Source organism: Apodemus sylvaticus, chromosome 21 (genome assembly GCF_947179515.1).
Source record: "Apodemus sylvaticus chromosome 21, mApoSyl1.1, whole genome shotgun sequence".
NCBI classification, from domain to species: Eukaryota; Metazoa; Chordata; class Mammalia; order Rodentia; family Muridae; genus Apodemus; species Apodemus sylvaticus.
The window spans coordinates 45651076-45665312 of record NC_067492.1 but is presented as its reverse complement, the minus strand read 5'-3'; positions in this window follow the sequence as shown (position 1 = coordinate 45665312).

Genomic DNA, 14237 nt, shown 5'->3' with positions numbered 1-14237 from the left:
GATAGTTACATGATCCTCTGGAAAGTCCTAAGTAGATTTCAAATGCATGTCATGCTTGCTAGCCAATAGGTTTAAAGGTCAATATGCTTAGTCAATAAGTTTGAACTATAAATTGATGTGACTTGTGCCCTTAAAAAGTATAAAAACTGCTTCTAATAGCCATTTAGGGTCACCTTCTCATCACTTCTCTAGAGGGACTGATTGAAGGTATCCCCCACGTGCCAGAAAATAAACCTCTTTCTTTTGTATCAATCTGCACCTCAATGTCTCACCAGGAGTATCTCAAAATAAGTACCACTGGTACTTCCCACATTAGGACAATGGAAGTCTTGTGATTGGACCAGAAAAGGGAGGTGGAGCTAGGAGTAGGGTGATCAGAGAGATCGCAGAAGGAGAAGGAGGAGATCCAAGATGGCTTCAGACGTGGGCCTGCATGGCATTTACTAGCCACAAATAGCTATGTTTTTATAAGGTTAGAATATTGGGATAAAGCTTTTATCATTATCAATTGGCTCTAAAATTATTGTATTGACATCTTGTATAACAGGTATAATATTTATAATATTTTTATGTATAAATAAATGTGTATACTATTTATACATAAATCTGATTGGTTAATTAAGCTTTAAGAGTTTTGATGTACTTGGTTACTGGAATATGGGTCCACCAATTCAAGGGGTTTATGGCATAGAGAAAAAACAGTTGGGATGCTGTGGGAGCTATCTGAGAGAGAATAAGTGGGTGGCAAGAACATGCCAAGAGGGACTCTGCCAGGACATGGTGTTGTGTCCTGGCAGGGCAGAAAAGATGGTGGATTATCTATTTTACTATTTCCTGCAACAGCAGACTGGCACTGACTGGGTGATGCTCCTTCCCCTGGCCCTGTCCCAAGCCTGGAACGCCCCCTTCCATTTTAATCTGACCGCTTTTGAGAGCCTGTTTGGTGCCCCAACTCACTTGGTGTCCACTGGGCCCTCCCCGGAGGTATTCCAGCTCACTGGTAGGAACCTCTCTTGAGGCTCCAAGCGCTCCTGTCAATACAACATGAGATTTGGCCCAAACTGTCTGCCTTAAGTGCCCCAGGGATGCCAGAGATCCCTCACTACTTCCAGACTGTAGACTGGGTCTGCATAAGGAGGATCAGGCACAGTCACTGGAACACCGGTGGAAGGGACAATTCCTGGTGCTGCTAACCACTCCCACAGCCTCAAGATGGATGGTATTGTGGCCTGGGTGCATGCTTCCCACGTGAAACCTACAGACACCCTGATCCCCAGGGACTGCAGCTGGATGGTAGAGAAGATGGACAATCCACTCAAGCTCAGGATCACAAGACCTTAATCATGACAGCCTAGTGGCACTTTTGGATTCTGGTTCCTTCCTCCATCCTATGTGCTCGTCCACCAAACCTGTTACTGCACTCACTGTCTCCCTTCTGTTGGGGTTGGGGATGGCCGGGGCAGCCACCAGGACCTCGGCTTTGGTCTTACAAGGGAAAAATTATGAAAGTTTGAGAGCAGCCATTGATTTAGATATAGAGAGAATAAAAACTTCCACCAGTCTCCCTCAAGAATCATTGACTTCACTATCAGAAGTAGTACTACAGAATGGGGGGGGGGGATTAGACTTAACTTTTCCTCCAGCAAGGAGGACTCTGTGCTGCCTTGACTGAGGAGTGTTGCTTTTATACAGACCATTCTGGGGTTATGAAAGAGTCAATGGCCAAAGTGAGAGAAGGGCTAGCCAAGCAGACGAGAGAGAGAGAGAGAGAGAGAGAAAGAGAGAGAGAGAGAGAGAGAGAGAGAGAGAGAGAGAGAACACAGTTAGGGCTGGTTCAAGTCTTGCTTTAACTCCTCACCATGGTTAACTATCCTCATATCCACCTTGTTAGGACCCCTAATTGTTGTTCTGCTATTGTTGACCTTTGAACCCTGCATATTGTATAAGCCTATAGTCTTCATAAAAGAGAGAATATGAACATTACAGCTGATGGTCCTGCACTAATATATGAGATCCTGAGGACGGGACCTGAAGAATATGAGTTAGTTACCCAAGACCCCTGAGTGTAGCTCCAGGGGGAATGAGGGACCCTAAGTGGTTTTCCAGTCCCATAACCTCCTTAAAGCTTCCCACTCCTGCCTGAGGTCAAGGCTAGGCCAAGTTCCATTCTCCACCCACAGGAACATTCTTGAGTAAAAATTCTCAGAGTGTACTGACTGATAGTCACCTGACCCTCTGGAAATTCCCAGGTACAGTTCAAATGTGTGTCATGCTTGCTAGCCAATAGATTTAAAGGTCAATATGCTTAGTCAATGAGTTTGCTGATGTAACCTGTGCCCCTAAAAAGTATAAAATTGCTTGTAATAGCCATTAAAGGTTGCCTTCTAGACACTTGCCTTGAGGAACTAATTGAAGGTTGACCCCGATATGCCAGAAAATAAACCTCTTGCTTTTGCATCGATTTACATCTTGGTGTCTCACTCAGGGGCATCTGAAAGTAAGTACCCCTGACCAAGGGTCAGGGTCTTATGAGTGTATATTCAGAAAACAACCAAAGGGAAATTAAAATCTTGAGCTTTTGACTGAATTGTAAACTGACAATGTTCCATTAACTTATCAGAACTCCATTGATCAATGTGAAAATTCAGAACTTTGAAATAACAATAGCATGGAGGAGAAACATGGAACACCTCCCATTTCTTCACCCCCTTTTTTATGTCATACATTTGATTTTTTTTTAGAGCTCCAGTGACTTGTTCCTTAATTCCCTGTCCTTGAGGACCTGTATTGTGTATTTTATATAGATTATAATTCATGTTTTATAAATTTTATTCATATCTAATTCATATTTTAACATATATAATTTAATTTAATATAGCATTAATATTTAATTATGATTTCTATATTTAATTATATTAATTCTATTCACTGTATATAATATATGACTAACAAATAGAAATCATATTCAGTATTATAATTTATATTAAATATATAATCTACATTTATCCTGTATAATTTATATTTAATGTATATAATTTTTATTTGAAGTATATAGTTAATATTTAGTCCATATGATTTATGTTTACTGTGTGTAATCTATATTAATATATAGATTATATTTGATGTATAGCATTTATATTTAACTTGTATAATATGTTAATTTATATAGTCTAAATTTGAGACCATCTACATGAAATCAGGAATCCTAACTGCTTGCTCAGGCCAGCTCTGCAAATCTGCAGTGCTGTCTGCTGTCGGCCTCCAAGGAGGTGCCTCTGGAGAAGGGAGTGAGCTGCCCAAGATGGGAGGGGTTGGGAGCGACCTTCAGCCGACCCCCGCTGCTCAGGCCTCAGCGTCCCTTCATCAGAATACCATGGATTATATTCATTAACTACCTTAAGACAAGTCTCTGAATCTATAAGCATTGCTCACCATTTAGCAATGCCAGGGGTAGGGTTGGGGCAGGCCCAGCAGTTCTTTCTTGGTTCTGTCTTGAGGTAAGCCTATGGAGAAGAGCATCAGCAGGAGAAAGACTCGGTCTTGTGAGATATGTATGGTCGCCTTTTCTATAATAAAATGTGTACCTGTCTAAGTTACTCTGCAATGATAGCTGACCTGCTTGAGTTCCTCTGAGGACTGCAGTCTCTGGCATTTAGCACCACAAAGTAAAACAGCGGGAGCTGGGGAGGTGGTGGTAGGATCTGTTGCTGGTACTGCTTTCTCTTGTTTGTGAACCAGAGAGGAAGGAAAGGAAAAGAATTAAAGGAAAAGAATACAGACAAATATGCACAGTGTTTTGCTGGTGCAGACACATGAAGGAGCTTGTGCTGAAGCAGACACAGGAGAGAGGATGCTCTGCTAAAGAAGCACATCAGAGGATGCGTAATGAAGGATTCTTTGCTAACCACACACATGTATCTGCCTTGCATTGTGTAGTTGAGCTGCATTTTTCAGAACTCCATAGAAAGAAACACACCAAAAAAACTTCTGGTGATGTGCCACAGTTTCTTACAGCTTTCTCAGACTCAGGCTGATTGGCAGAGTAAAGTCAACTGAGGCAATATGCATGCCTAGGCAAAACACGTGAAGGACACGTGATATGTAGAGGATATAAACAGGATGAGAGAGAGCTTGGCTCGCTGGCACAGCTAGCTGTGCAGTGCTGTGGGTCTCAAGTCTTTGCTGATCTTCACTTCCCTAAGAGACACAGCTGAGAACTTCTGGGGCTCCTCCTTGTCCCTCCTGCTGACTCAGCTGAGCCTGAGGCCTGGCTGTCTCTCCTAGGTAGTGCCACTGCTGTTGCTAACCCAACTCTACCAAACTGGACTGCTGGTGTATCCGTGAGGTGTTTGCAAGTCGATCAGCAGGCCACGGTCACTGCAGCATCTCAGGTCCTACCTGTAGAAAGCAGCAAGGGTATTTATAATTGCCAGATGCTGGAAAGAACCCAGGTATCCCTCAACAGAAGAGTGGATACAAAAAATGTGGTATATCTACACAATGGAGTACTATTTAGCCATTAGAAACAATGAATTCATGAAATTCTTAGGCAAATGGATGGAGCTAGAGAACATCATACTAAGTGAGGTAACCCAGACTCAAAAGGTGAATCATGGTATGCACTCACTAATAAGTGGTTATTAACCTAGAAAACTGGAATACCCAAAACATAATCCACACATCAAATGAGATACAAGAAGGAGTGGTCCCTGGTTCTGGAAAGACTCAGTGAAACAGTATTTGGCAAAACCAGAACGGGGAACTGGGAAGGGGCGGGAGGGAGGACAGGGGAAGAGAAGGGGGCTTACGGGACTTTCGGGGAGTGGGGGGGGCTAGAAAAGGGGAAATCATTTGAAATGTAAATAAATTAATTAATTGGTGATTAAAAAAAAATAAAGAATATATCGAGAAAGCAGCAAGGGGAAGCAGGACAGACACCCTTGCCTGGCTTGGTGGCTGAAAGACAAATGCGTTCTCGGTGGACACCACTTCTGGACTGATGTAGCTTGCTTTAGCAGAAAGACAATTCAAACACAGTAATTTAATTCTGGGGGTGGGGGTGGGGGATGAAGCACAATGCACACTTATCAACTGGAAGGTGAGAGGTTCCCTGCAAATGAGAAGGCCAGGAGAGGAACTCTACACCAGTGGCAAGAAGGAAATCTGGTCCCATGTGTGGAAGTCAGCCAGACCAGACTGGTTCAAACTTCTGGCCCCAAGCGGTTTTATTTAGACATGTTTAAGCCCATTACAATTTTGGAAGAAAGTTTCCATTTGACAATTATCACAGTCAAAGCTTAAGGCGTGACTACATGGAAACTCCTTTTCAAAGTACAAATTTAAAGAATTAATCTATTTCCCCCCCACCCCCATATTTCAAGAAAGGGTTTCTCTGTATAGCCCTGGCTGTCCTGGAACTCACTCTGTAGACCAGGCTGCATGCCATCTTTAATCCATGCTACTGGTCCTAAAAGATAAAAAAAATTATACTTAGCATGGCAAAGCACTATCACACTGCCTCCTGTTACAGTTATGCATTTTATTTCCCCCTGACAAAAGACATGTGGACCCTGCACTGGTGAGCTGAGAGTTAACATGTTATATGATCAGTAAACATAACAGCAACCTATTGGGGTCAGTAGTATTGTACTCTTGCTGTTCCCCAAACTCTCGATAGATGAGTTAGAGTCTTACTGTCTCCCCGAATCACCAGCTTCTTCTTCCTCTTGAGCTATCGTCTCTTGATGAGTTTGTCATCTATCCTTGGACATTTCATCAATGCAGGAGCCATCTGTGACATCATTTTCTGAAAAGACACAAGCATACCTTTCCCTGGGGTTAAAAGAACATCAAGCCCTTTTCATTGATTAGTCTGTAGTTCCTTCCATATAACATACTTTGGCTCTGTCTCCTTTAGGGCAAAATGCTTTTCAGTATCAGAAGCATTATCCCTGAAGGTGAAAACTTTTTAAGTTAACATTGCTAAATGTAACATAAAATGCATGGATTTAGGTAGGTGTACATACCTTGTTCTTTTCAAAATTTGATGTTTAAGTATTTGAGGGTGTAATTCCACAACAGCCTAACCCTAACCCTAACCCTAACCCTAACCCTAACCCCTAACCCCTAACCCTAACCCTAACCCTAACCCTAACCCAATAAGGCCACAGAGACCGGAATCGCTGCAATCTGCAAGAGGTTTATTGTTCCAGGATCCCTCAGTACGCAGGCAAGAGGAGACCCTGAGCTCACAAAGCATACCCTTTTAAGGAACATTTTGGCGGGGAGTTCAGCGGTCACCTGAGTTGGACAACTGTGATTGGTTACCCTGTGCAACATTTAAAATTATTGGTCAATTCAAATGAGGTTGTCTCTGCCATTTGGCCCTGTCCTGCCCACCTTGAGGTACTTGTGGTATTTCCTGGCATTGTGTGCTTTTGTCCAGTCACTTCCCTCTCTGGCCTCACCCTAGGCTGGGTGGCTCTGTTTAGGCCTTATCCTCCCCCAGGCAGTCCTGGGCAGAATGCAAAGTTTCAGAGTAGCTTCGAGCCCCCACTCTGGGTCTCGGGGAGCTGGCCTGGTGTTTCTGACAGGGTTCTCACATTCCCCTCTTTTTTCTTATGGCCATTTCAGTCTTGAAATGAGGGCTCATACAGTCCTAGTTCCTGGTACTGTTGCCGCAGCATTAGCACCTGAGTGGTACTGATGTGTTCTCTTAAAAGGCAGCTATTTTTGTTAAAGATTAGGAGTCCCAGGGACAGGATCAATAGCAAGTTCACCAGTGGTTCTAATAAGGGGAGCAAATAAGGTAAAATTTCATTCCAGGCACTCCACATGGGGTTATTAAAAAGCTCTTGGAGTCTTTTTTTCTACAAATTTACTACTGGGCACTGGCTCCACTGCCCAGGTGGATGGGAGGGTCACCTGCTTAATTCAGGAATTCATAGACCTGGAGGAACAGTGAACTTCACCTTCACTCTGAGTGCTCCACCCTAGGCTGGGAGAGAAACTTCACCTTGATCAATGTCAAGTTGTTCCAGGTGGCATAGCACCCCAATACGGCTCTCTGCATCTCCTCCCTTTTTAAGATGAGGAGGTAACTGCCAAGTGGATAAACATTCGCCAAAAGACGGTGGGCATTAACCATAGAGGGGAAGAATTGACCTGATCCTCCTAGATACTTATGGTGTCTTTTTTTGGAGGAGAGGACTTAGGCTTCCTTGTTATTTTAAGGACCGCCTCTAAACACCAACCTCTCTGCAATCAGGTATACTTCACAGGGGACCCAGAAACAGAAAACATAGTCCTCCCCCTGCAGTGCTTTGCCTTGCACCTCTCACTGGTATCCATGTCTGCTCGCAAGCAGACACACATAGATCTGAGTTCTATGTGGCTCCTAAAAGGAGATCCACTTGTATAAGTATTCATGCCAGAGAGTCGATGTGTGCCGAACGCTCTGCAAGTGTCTTTAACAGACTTGTGATTTTCAATCCACGTGAGCCTGGGTGGAGACAGCCAGTCTACTTAACAAACAAGATCAAGAATAAGAAGCAAAACAGAATTAACTTGTCTTCCAATGGCCCAGGGTGTCTCATTCAGTTGCATATTAGCGACTTTCAGACACAAAGCCAGGCCTCTGGGGTGGGGGAGGATAGCTTTGTGAATCAAGATACAAGCTGTTACTTCTCAGGAAGAGTGTAGACTATATTTTAAATTAACTCAGCTGGCTGAAGGAGATTATCAGCCATCTTCATAATTGAAATCTCCAGTATTGGATTTATTTCTAGACCTGTCTATGATTGAGTCAGCTGATTACATTAAGGGAAAGGGAAGACTCATTATAACTCCTCTTTTAAGTTAGTTTAACAGTCTCCATGTTCTCTGTCCCACAAGGTCTAAAAGCTTGAGGCAAGGCAGCTTGTCCAGTCTGGGATATGGGCAAGCAAAGGTGGGTCAGGAGCAAATGTCCAAAACAGCTTCTCTGTCACCATTGTCAGGTGACTCAGCAAGCTCACAGGTCAGCGTCATTCTTTGTCCCAGCATCAGCATGTCACACCAGTCACTGTGACAGCTAGCATGCTCCTTCAATATCCTGAGGAAAAAAACACAAACATGCCCTCTTTCCCATAAAAATACCTGATTGGGGTCATGACATACACCAGTGTGTAGATCCTTCCATTTCACCCAGGCGTAAGCAGGCCTAGTTGTGGGGAGCCATAGACACTCAGCAGAGAGTTCCTTGCTGAATTTTAAAATTTTCTTAAAAATATACAAGCATAATTAATTTAAACAATATGCACGGGGATATAATTTTCTTCTTTTTGTTTTTTTAAAAATATTGTTTCAAATGTTCCATATTATTCCATCTTTAAGGATTATGAAGAATTAAATTGTCAAAGACACCTCAAATGTTTGATTACTGCAATAAATAGGCAGTTCCATTCTCTTTTTAAATCTGAGTTGGAACACCAAATATAGACAATAATGTAGGCAACGACTATGTAAGCATAGAAAATAAATGTAGCATTTTTAGTTATTTAAGAATTAGCAGTATCAAAAAAGGAACAGTTTTAAGCAACTGTAAACCATAAGCTATATATATATATATATACACAAGCTATATATATATATATATATAATACATATATATATTTACTATTAATATATAAATTAAAATCTTGATTTTTAACATCTTAAAAATAGCCGCTGCAGCACCTAAGTCAATTATCTGTGCTGAAGCCGGGGGAAACTCAAAAATGTATGCATGTGATCCAATTACATGAGTATCACTCCCATAGTAAATGTATTCTCTATGGGATGCATGTATAAATCTATAGAAATACATAAGCATGCATGGAAGCAAATTTTCACAACTTATCTTTTGGAAAACAATTATTAATTTTGCCTAAAAGGCTTGCCATGTAATAGGTTAACTATTAATATTCTGCAATAACCAATTTGATTGCTGTTTGAAACAAGGGACAAATGTTTCATCAGGTTCTTAAGACATTCCTTTTAACATATGTTTATGATTTTATCTGACACTTTATTAACACATCAATATATTTTTATCAGAGGATGTTAAAACTTTACTTGGAGATGGACAAAGGTGATTCTACATTAATGTTCCCTTTGCCAAGGAATGGCAGTGAACACATATTGTAAGACCCCAAAAAAGGAGGGTGCCCCAGCATCCCACGCCCCGGAAGGTGACACCCAAATCACTCACGAGAAACAATGCAATAACATGTGGGTTTTCTTTATTCCAGAATTCTGGTTTCCACAGCCATACACCGTGCAGGGGTAGAGGACTGAGGACCACGAGTGCCGAATTGTGACAGCTTTTATAAGTTTACGACAAAGCCCGAGAATCACAAACCAATCATTTCTTAGCATGGAGAGCCCACGAAATGGGAGCCAATCACAGCAGCTTTTATAAGTTTACAACAAAGCCTGCGAATCACAAACCAATCATTTCTTAGCATGGAGAGCCCGTGAAATGCGAGCCAATTGATTTGTACCACTCCATAGTTTTTAGGACAATCAGTTTAAATTATTGGAGCCTGCACTTAGTGGACCAATTAGTTTCCTATTTTCTTGAATGTCTATAGCTGCGTGAACTCCTGCATAGGGTTAATGGCATAAGCAGTTTACAGAAGCAAGATAAGCTTAGCCCATTTCCAGTTACCTTGTGGGGCCAGGATCACCTAATCAAGGCCTTTCTGCTAGGTCTAAACAAAGAGCGGGCTCTGGAATGTGACCTTTTACCTAGTTTCTAACAAAGCAAGATAGCATTTTAAACTTCTGACTTCTTGGGGTCATTAGAGTTAGGCTGTATTATTTTCTATCCTTTCAATATCATAAACAGCTGATTACAGTAGCCTTCTCTATTATCTGTAATTTGTCCTTTGCCAGTTAATTTGTAACTACCTTGAAAACAGAGGTTTAAGTCCTCCTGTGGCAAGCTTAAGATGAGGTTAATATAAGATAAAGCCAATTAATATATCCTAACAGCCTTTGAAAATCATTTAGAAATAGCAAATTGTCTTTGTTTGAATTTTTAGTGTCAATTTGCTTAGGATATAAGTGAAAAATTACTTTTGAATCTTTTTTTTTGGAGCAACAACTACTTAAAATATTAAAAAAAACCCATTGTTAAGAGCAAATCTTAGCTTCTTGTATTGAAATAGAGACAATATATTTTTTTTCTCACATAAGATAAGGCTATCAGCCATTTCTTGAGGATAAACCTTCTAATGAAATTGCGTTATTGGTACTTTTAAGTTAGCTCACTGGAAACAAATACCCCTTCAGTCATCAGTATCCACAAAGCAAAAACAACAACAACAACAACAAAAACCCAAAACAAAACAAAACAAAAAACAAATAAACAACAACAACAAAAAACCTCAACTAAATCTATAATAATTTTGTATGGAGTAGGTAGGCCACATTTTAATGCCTACATAAGTTCTACATAGCCTTATTGATCTTTCTAAGATTGAACTCTATTTTGAACCACACCTGGAAAAATTTGTCAGGAATGTTCTTTTGGCCAGGAACTCCCTAGGCTGGGCCTCTGAGACAAAAGCAGTATCTCATAAGCCTCCACTGAGTCAGCTCTGAGTTCTGCATTAACTCAAATGTAAATATTTCTTTATCTGAGACAATTTCCTGAGGCCAGGCCTAAAGAGGACCCTTCCTACGGTGAGGGTGAGGACAGATTCCAGGGGAGCAACTCTACCTGTCTATGTCTTTAATTTTTGGACAATCTTTCCTAAAATTATTTATGCCCTATACTTAAATCATTCCTTATCACCTCAGCACTGTGAAAGCATTGCTTGTACTCTAGACCCCTGCAGGGCAGCAGCCATAGCCAGACCCTGATTGTATGAGGGTCCAATGTAAATCTGTCTTTGCTTTGTATGGCTGGATGGCTGTGTGACACACTACACTAGCATTCTCATAAGTCAATTGTGTAACAAAAGAAACCCCTGCTTGAGGGTCTCCAAAAATTCTGCTCACTTTTTATTTTTGGCTATCCACAGATTCCTGAAACAGTTCATCAGGAGCCTGTTTGGTACCAAATAAATTCCCACTATGATCTTCTTTCCAATCTTGGGTTAAATTTTGCTTCTACCACTGTATGCAATAAAGCTTGTGGAAAGGGGCAATAGGCCTATACTGGCCACAGCTGTTTTTAACCTTCATCACTGTAGAAATCATCTTAATTACGAAATGTTAAGAATCATGAGCCTTCACTCAGACTGCAAACTGCAGTCACTGGCACCCTGGCAGTTTTTACCCTTTATCACTCTTGCATTATTAGAGCATCACAGTAACTTTGGAAAGCAAAACCCAATTTATTATTATTATTATTATTTTTTTGTTTTTGTTTTTGTTTTGGATTTTGGTTTTTTCGAGACAGGATTTCTCTGTATAGCCCTGGCTGTCCTGGAACTCACTCTGTAGACCAGGCTGGTCTCGACCTCAGAAATCCACCTGCTTCTGCCTCCCAGAGTGCTGGGATTACAGGCGTGCTCCACCACTGGTGGAAGCAAAACCCAATTTTAAACAATCTCTTTAAAATCAATGGGAGATTCATTACTTTTACACTGCAAAGTTTGTCTGCTAGCTTTTATGCTTGAATGTATGACAGTGTAACTTGTTGAAGAGACATTATTTTACATCTTATTCCTTATCAGTCTAATTTCTAGGATAAGATCCACATAAGACATTATGCCAATTTGACAGTATCATAGAGGCCTGTTTTTCCTGGGTTGTGTCATGCCATGAGCTAGTGTTTAAGATGGCTCCAACCCTGAGTTACCAGTTTTAAAATAAATCTTTGTTACCAACATTTTACCTTGTAAATTATGCCCAATAACTTATAAGCCAATACTCTATATAGTCAAGACATGCAAAACCTTATACCTTTAAGACCAATTAGACACAAAAATGAAGTGACTACACGAATCTTATAAAATTAAACCAAACAAATTTTTTTCTCTAGCTGTAACTTCAAGAGAAAAAAGCACTTTGTACCCCAAATCACAATTGTAGAGATTTCTCTGGGAGAAATAACCACCAGCCCATTTGCCCTAGAATTTGAGACACTGCTGGCTCTTTTAAAAGCAGCTTTTTACTCCTAGTTAAATGTAAGGCACTCCACTGTGTAAACTGAGACTGGGCCGGCCACCAGCGGATGAAGTTTTACTATTATTTTTTTTTAAACATGAAACATAGAACAACAGTCACTAAAACAAGGAAACAGAGACAGACACAAATTGACAAACTGGTGCACCAAAGACAAACAATACACAGAGCGGAAAGCACACTTGTACAGATCTGTAACTGCCTGCAGTTATATGGATCGGGTTACCTTCAGGGGAGTTGTAGTTCCAGGCAGGGCAGCAGAGAGGGAATCCCTAAGTGCTTGGTTGCCTTCCACAGGGTGGCCTGTACGCTCGGAGGGGAAGTGTCACCACAGGGCCCGGGGGCGTAGCTTGCTGACTTAGGGTCCCCATAGCTGGTCCAGAACCAGTCTCAGAAGATGGGGCTGAAGGGACGGGTGGTGACTTCTGTGAATTCAAAGAAGGAGGGTAGGGAGAAGGGTCTAAAAGGAGGAGATCGGCATCAGGATCTGATAAGATGGTCTCCTTAGGGGTCTCCTGGAGAGCATACGTCCCCACCAGCAGAGGTCCTGTGGAGGAAAGGAAGGGACTGGCCCAGGAGGGCGGAAAGGTGGCTAAGTCCTCCCAGACAACGATATACAGGACTTGGTCTGGGTGACTTGCAGACCTGGTCCCAAAGATTTGTCAGAGTCAGAGTAGAAACAGTCTGTCCCATGGATCCAAACACAGTCATCTGTCCAAGTCCAAAAACGAAACAGAGGACACAAAGACACACTAAAAAACAACCTCCCAGCGTCCGCCACAAAAGAAAAAAAACTCAGATGGCTGAGGGCAGAAGCCACTTTGCCCAGATAGAGATGAACCCCTTCGGATTCCTTCTCCCAGCGGGAGACCAGAGCGTCCTCCCAGTCCCCTGACCGCCATTCTGGCAACTACAAATCAAAACCAAACTACAGACCGAATGTGGCCGCGGGAGAAAAAAGAAAGAGGCACACAAGACGCACACAGACAGACAAAGACGACAGACAGGGATCCCATGTTGCCTTGCTCGAGCAAACCTCCGATACACAGCGTCTGGGTCCTGAGGGGGGAAACCTCCTGGCCAATGTACCAGATGTAAGAGTCCATCGGAAGACCCCCACTCAATAAGGCCACAGAGACCGGAATCGCTGCAATCTGCAAGAGGTTTATTGTTCCAGGATCCCTCAGCACGCAGGCACGAGGAGACCCAGAGCTCACAAAGCATACCCTTTCAAGGAACATTTTGACGGGGAGTTCAGCAGTCGCCCGAGTTGGACGACTGTGATTGGTTACCCTGAGCAACATTTAAAAATTATTAGTCAACTCCAACGAGGTTGTCTCTGCCATTTGGCCCTGTCCTGCCCACCTTGAGGTATTTGTGTTATTTCCAGGCTTTTTTTTTTTTTTTTTTTTTTTTTTTTTTTTTTGCCGAGTCACTTCCCTCTCCGGCCTCGCCCTAGGCTGGGTGGTTCTGTTTAGGCCTTATCCTCCCCCAGGCAGTCCTGGGCAGAATGCAAAGTTTCAGTTCAGCTTTGAGCCCCCACTCTGGGTTTCGGGGAGCTGGCCTGCTGTTTCTGACAGGGTTCTCACACCTTCTATCCTTAAGAACAATTAAAGCAATTTTCATTTATTCCTCCCTTCTATGGAGATCAATATCTCTGTGGAATATATAATTATATCCCCTTTCTCTTTATATAAATTGAACTAACATCCTTTCCTATATGTAACTTCAATTAAATTCTCTATTTACTAATGTGTCATAAGCCAAGTTAAGCAATCCCAGAATTCCTGTGGAACCCATGTTCAAATAACCCAGTTGCTTATGATAGGATTGACTTCTTAAATTTCCATTTATTTCTATTCTTTTTGACTCCAGGAGGCATCCCAGCCTTGCTCTCTCCTCTGCCTTCTGAGCAGCCTGGCTCTTAGCACAGCAGTGGCGCCTGGCACCTCTGAGCCTCAAGCTCTCCACAGCAGCTTGGAGACACTTGAGAAGCCTCAGGCTGGATGCCTAGCTGGACCAGCCAGGTTGGTTTGGAGGATGCAGCTATATCTTAGCTTACACCACGAACCCTAGAATCA